Consider the following 6590-nt stretch of genomic DNA (forward strand, 5'->3'; position numbering starts at 1 on the left):
TGTATACATATATATTTGTGAACTTGATGGGTAAAAAATTCTATGTCAATATCTCAGTATTTGACTTTGCACTTCTTGAGCAATATTGAATATTTTTCCTACTTTATTGGCCATTAGTATTTCTTGTTTTGCAAATTGCCAATTCATGTCCTTTGCCTAGTTTTCTAATGAGATGTTTGTCTTTTTCATGTGGATTTGTAAGACTTCTTTATATATCAGAGATACTTAAACTTTGTCATATATTGTAAATACTCCTTGCCGTCTAATTTTGCTTGTGGTGTTATTATTTTTTAAATATAGAAGTTTTACATTTTTACATAGCCAAATCTATATTTTCATGTCCTTTATTGTTTCTTCGTTTACCTTTACGTCTAGAAAGGCTTTCCCTATTCTCAGGACCAGAGGAATATTCCCCTATTTTCTTCTAGGTTGCTTATGGTCTTATTGTTCGCTGTTCTTTTCCACTCTGGAGCAGAGTGTATAAGTGCAAGCATTAGCTCTGGAGTCAGATGGAGCTGGGACCAAAATCAGCTCCACCCCTTACTTACTAGCCCTGTGACCAAGGGCATATTCATCTTCCTCCACTATAAAGTGGGGATAATAATAGTTTCCAACTTACAGGGTGGTTTTCAGGATTAAATGAAATAATATATGTAAAGAATTTGTAGAGCAATGAGGGTGCCATCTCTGGCTGGAAGGGTGGAAACGAGACTGGCATGCAGAGAGTCCTTAAGGAACCCCCATCCCAGGCTTAGGGGGCAGGGTAGGGAGTGGGGAGAGACAAAGATGGCAAGGGGAACATGTATAGCAAATTGATAGTGCTCAGGAAACATCAGCAACTGTATTTGGACATTTTTTATTTTGAGTTGCTCAGTCTTCAAGCACTCTGATGATTTGAAGCAAATCCCAAGACACACGAAGGCAGATATTCCCTTTCTCTATCCACCAGCAGCTTGGTAGCAGAGATGTGGCCCAGGGTCTGCCAGTCAGATGCTCTCTCTCCCTCTGGACTTTGGAACTTGAGTGGTACAGCACTGCAGGGGAGAAAAGCAATTATTCCTGGAGATCTCAGCAGCCAGACATCCAGAAGAGCAGCAGTTAAGTCTCTGGAGGGGACCATGCAGTCACAGCGTCCTGAGCAAGCCCGTCCTGTGGCATGATCCTGACTGTGCCTGCCTCCCCTGCTTCCTATACCGTTTTCCTGAGGCTGGTTCTTTAACATAGTCACGGTCACAGTGAGATCCCCAATAGCCTTCCAACAAACTCCTTTCCTGCTTCAGTTAGTTCGAATTAGATTCTGTGGTTTGCAACCAAGAACCTGACTCATCAGGCTACTATGATTTAACTATGGAATTTACATTGGCAGATGGCATGAGGTGCTAACTTTTTCCCCCAAATAATCAGATATCCACAAACCATTTGTTAAATAATCCATTCTCTTCCAACCTATTTGAAATGCGTGACATTTTCCACCGAATGAGCTCTTGCTCTTGGGACTGTCCCATTGACTAGAATTCCTTGTCTCTCCTAGAACACCAGAGGGTTTTTCATTCTCTTCTCCACAAGGGAAGTCTCCTGTTCTAGAACCCCAGACTGCCTGCTTCATAATGAGCACTCTGGATATCTAAGGACTTCTCTCTCTTTAAGCTGGAGGACTGCATTAAGAAACATGTCTGCTGACTTTAGGTCTCCCCATAGCAAGACATCTATTTGACGATTCCAGTCCCCATTTGGAGAAACTCAGAGGGGTTAGAAGTGCTTACCTAATGAAAAAAGAAATGCCCCAAGATAAGCACCCACTCCCACTCCACCCACCTCACTGGTTCCTTATTCTGTATAATTCTCATTGTCATCTGTGGCAACACCCAGGAGAGAAGAGGACCTACTAAGCTTCCTCCAGACACAGGAGCTTGATCTATAGCCCCCCTGAGACCTGCCAGTGGCTACAGTGCTTGCCTCCTGGTCTATTTTCTTGTTGACATCAAAACTGAGGTTGTTGGGAGTTCCCTGGTTGCCTAGTGGTTGGGACTCTGGGCTTTCACTGCTGTGGCTCAGGTTCGATCCCTGGTCAGGGAACTGAGGTCCCGCAAGCCGTGAGGTGTGGCCACAAAAAACATAAACAAAAACAAAAAAACTGAAACGGAGGTTGTAGAGCAGTGGAGGTGCCATCTCTGGCTGGAAGGGTGGAAATGGAGTTGGCATTCAGAGAGTTCTTAAGGAACTCACAGCCCAAGCTTAAGGGGCAGGCTAGGGAGTGGGGAGAGGCAAAGGTGGTGAGGGGGAGGAGGAGAGGGTCCTCTGAGGCAGGGACTGTGTTGAGTTACAACATGGTACCACAAGGCCTGAGAATGTCTGGCTGCCAATGAGTGTATGGAAGGGCAGACACTTGTGGAAATGCCCAAGTGAAAGGACCAATGCATGTCGCAGAAGATAACTAGATCTGAACGTGGGGGGTGGGAAACAGGTGGTTCTATAATTGTCTTCAGCAAAGATATGGTATTGCTGGGCTGGTCATGGGTAAAGGATAAAGGAGACGGTAGAACTGGGAGCTTTCATTTATTTTATTTGTTTATTTTCTATTTCCCAGCTTTATTGAGAAATAATTGACATATAACCTGGGAGCTTTTAAAAAGCAACAGGAATCGACACAATGGGCTATTACATGGCCACTAAAATGATGTTTACAAGGACCTTTTTAATAACATGAGGAAATTCTTTTTATAATTTTAAGTAAAAATAAAAAAGGCAAGCTATAAAACGGTATATTGAGTTGAATCACAAACTGTATGGAAAAACTATGCCCTTTTAAAAAGACTGGAAGGAAACGCACTAAAATATTAACCGCAGTTGATTGTCTTTGGATGGTAGTTATTTAACAATAAATACTAGGTACAGGCAAACTATCAAAGACCTATTAAGTATCAGGTCTGTGCTTGGCATTTTACTTAGATAAATTATCACATGTCTTTGCACAACAACCCTGTGAGGCAATTACTCCCACTTTACAGGTGAGAAAATTGAGTCTCCCAGAGGCTAACTAGCTGAAATCCACACAGCTCAGAAGTGGCATAATTAAAAATTATTGATTAAAAATTATGTTTCTGCTTTTTTCTATTTTCCAAATTTTTGACAATGAACATGTGCTTTCTACCTTTTCCCAACTGTCCCTTTCTTCAACTAATTAATCCTTCTTGGATTAGGAACAAAGGGAAGCATTCTCTCCCATTCCTCAGAATTTGTGATCTCTTTCTCAGTAGAGCAGTAGTTCCTGGTGGGGAGGGACTCAGTCCCCAGTCCTGAACACAGAGGGGCACACAGTGATGCTGAATAGATGTTTGTGGAATAAAGGACTGAATGAAGGAATAAATGAGTAACAGTCATAAAAAGTTCATTGTGGTGATGTTAATACTGTGTGTTACAAGGTGTTTGGGGAAGAGACAGCCCTTTCACCAGAATGTTGAGAAGGGTACCTTTAGGACTATACACCTTCCTATGAGACTTGGGTCCCCTTGCCCCGAGCAACCCAGCCAGTCACATCTCAAGTGATATCCCTAATCTTGGGGACTCCATGTACTGGGCCTGCCACCCAAGGCTTGTAGCTACCATGTCCTTCCTTCCACTAAAATACCCTTGTGTTTGTCAGGCCCCAGCTCCTGGCGGGCTGGAGCTGGGAGGGGGTCTAACTAAGGTCAGGGAGATGCTGGAATTTCAGAGCATCCTGGAAGGCCCTGAGGATAACAGGGAGTTGACTGTATTTTGCAAACTAAAAAAGATGAAAGATAAAGGAATTCACACGATTAATATGCCAATATGAAAGGCCTGGGATAGCCAAGGAACACCTGACCTGCTCACAGGGACCTGGAATCTGGATTTGGAATCCCTGCCCAGTGACCCCAATGGTGAGGCCAAGCAGGCAGTGAGAGGGGAGGGCAGGACCAAGGCAAACCTCTCTGTGCCCCTGGCCCAGACTCATCAGTGGGTGGTCACCTCCTAGCCCTGTGGGGCAGGGGGACAGGGGACAGGATACTGACTTCATTTCCTCCTATCCCGTGCTTCCCCAATGGAAAAAGTGGAAAAAGCGGGCTGAGGAAAGTTTTCACTGAACTGGTAGCACTTTGTAAAATTATAGCCAATTCCCAGTAATCAGCATGAACAAGGGGCCAGCAGTAGGGCCTGCAATTAGATCAAGAACAATAGCAATGTTTACAATCCAATTTGTTTTAAAACAGCAGATTTACCTTTATAATTATGAACCAGTGCAGGTTCCTGCTAGAAGGAGCTAGCCTGTGCTCCAGCCCTTCTAATGCTCAGATTAATCCCTCCACCTGCACCTACATCCCCCAGACTCCAGAGCTCTCCTCAGCCTTCAGGGCCATGTTCCTCCAAGAAGCCTTGCAGCTCCTCGGTCATTTCTCCTTCTTCCATACTCCCTCTAGCTCTTTCCTAGTGCTGGGTAGAGTCCTTTCACAGTCAACTCTGACTGTCCGACTGTTACCGCCTCTCTTAGAGCGGAAGCTCCCAGAAGGGAGGTCACAGCCTTTCAGCTGTGCTGTCCGTCTCAGCAGCCCCCGGACCCAGCACAGTGCCTGGCACAGTGGACTCCTCACCCAAACCTCGTTTCTTGTTGCCCAATGGGCAACAGTGTCTACCCCGCGGGGTCCCAATTCCCAGTGGACTTGCGGGGACGGGGGTAGCTCTAAGGTCTGGAAGATTCCGGATTCCCAGGGCCCTGGGGAAGCCCCCATGCGGATAACAGGGAGTTGCCCTTATTCTGCAAGCTAGAAAGGAGTATTTACCAGGCCCAATTACAGCTGATTTTGTCGTTCCAGGAATGGGGAAGCGTCAAGCCTAGCTGCATGGGCAGAGTGAGACAGCGAGGGGAATAAAGGGCTCCTTCCGCGGGAGGACCGGGTCTCCGGCCCTCATTGGATCACTGGTCTCCCCAAGTGGGGGACCTGAGAGTTGAGGCTGGGGAGGAGAGGGAAAGGGAGGGGGAGACCCGGGGCCGCGCTGCCCTCCCTCCGGCTCCTCCTTCTCTCGCGGTCCCCGCCGGCCTCCCTCTTGGGCTCTTTGTCTGTCGGTCGGTCTGTCTGTCGGCTCTCTCGCGCACTGGCTCTCCTGCTCTCGCTCTCGCTCTCCCCCCCAACCCTCGGTTCACGTGACCGACTGCTCTCAACGGCTCCGATCACCTCTTCCTGAGGCAGCACCTTTCGGTTGGTAACAGGAGACACTCGGGTGTTGGGGGCAGGATGGGTTTCCTTCCTCCGTTTTTTCCTCCTCGCCTTCTCGGGCAGCTCCGGCCGCTCCTCTCGGCTCGGCCTCCGGCCCCTCCACCCCTCCAGCCTCTCCCAGCCCCCATAGTGCTCGCTCCCTCTCCTCTCCCCTCCCCTCCCCTCTCCCCCTCACCCCTCGCCCGGGCCTCCCTCCTTCCCCGATGCCAGCCCTCTTTGGGGAGGGGGCTTCTGCGCGGGGGACAGACAAAAGGGCTCGGACGGACTCCGGGGGCACCCCTCTGCAGCTCCCCACCACGTGGCCCCTCCCTCCGCGGGCGGCGTGCAGCTCCCCCGTCCCCTCCCCAGCCAGAGGTCTGGGGAGTTAGGGCCCCCGAGGCACCATCCTTTCCCCGTTCGCGCCAATCGCTCTGCCGCGGGTGCTGAGCCTCCGGGCGCCTCGAACATCAAGGAATGCACCGGGCGCCGGTGGGGGGAGACGCTCCGAGGACCGAGGCAACGCTCTCGGTTCCCAGGCTGGGGAACCGCCAGCCTCACGGGGGAGACTAGGACCCCGCCGTCGGAAGGCTCCTGGTCCTGTGGGGGTGGATGACAAGGTCTGCAACCTCAGGGAGCCAGAGTCTGACGAGAGAGACTCAGTCTCCCTCTCTTTTGCAGTACAAACTCAATGAAAAAAAGGATGAATCCGAAAGTGCCCTGCAAAAGCAGAGCTGGACCTACATATTCGTGAACTTCTGGCAGAACCAGATTGTGTTTCCCTGCCCATCTTGGCCAGCACTTAGCGAACTGCCGCTCCCTGGCCTACCAACCCCCGCCTCCAAAATTTGGAATTAAAAGTGAACTCTCTCTCATTCCATACCAGGGTAAATTTTTAAACAAAGGCCATTTAGAGATGGAAGTTATCAAGTAAATCAGGCAAACCATTTTCAAAGCTGCCTCACTGTAAATGCACACTTAGCTGGTGCCTAGAGCCATGGTACTAGCCTGGCCCTAGATACCATGGGCATGTGTTTTAGAGCTTACGGAGGGACAGTTTCCCTGAGCCCCGCCCCCCCCTACTGACCACAACTTAAAACCATTTTAGTCAATAAAGCTAAATTCCCTCAAGGGATACTGCCTGTGGCCAAAGTCACCCTTGCCGCACCTTAGGCATATCCCGAGCCAATCCTGATAACAATTACCCAAATGCTGGGAGGGGAGGGGTGCCGGAAGGAATTCCATCTCTCCAGGATCTTAGGGAGGGACTTGAGCTGAGAAATGCCCCAGGTTTGATAGGTAACAGGTAACACAATACTTAACTTGCAATTGTGAAGCAATTATACTCCAATAAAGATGTATAAAACTTATTAAGAATGGTCA

Source organism: Balaenoptera ricei, chromosome X, assembly GCF_028023285.1.
Source record: "Balaenoptera ricei isolate mBalRic1 chromosome X, mBalRic1.hap2, whole genome shotgun sequence".
NCBI classification, from domain to species: domain Eukaryota; kingdom Metazoa; phylum Chordata; class Mammalia; order Artiodactyla; family Balaenopteridae; genus Balaenoptera; species Balaenoptera ricei.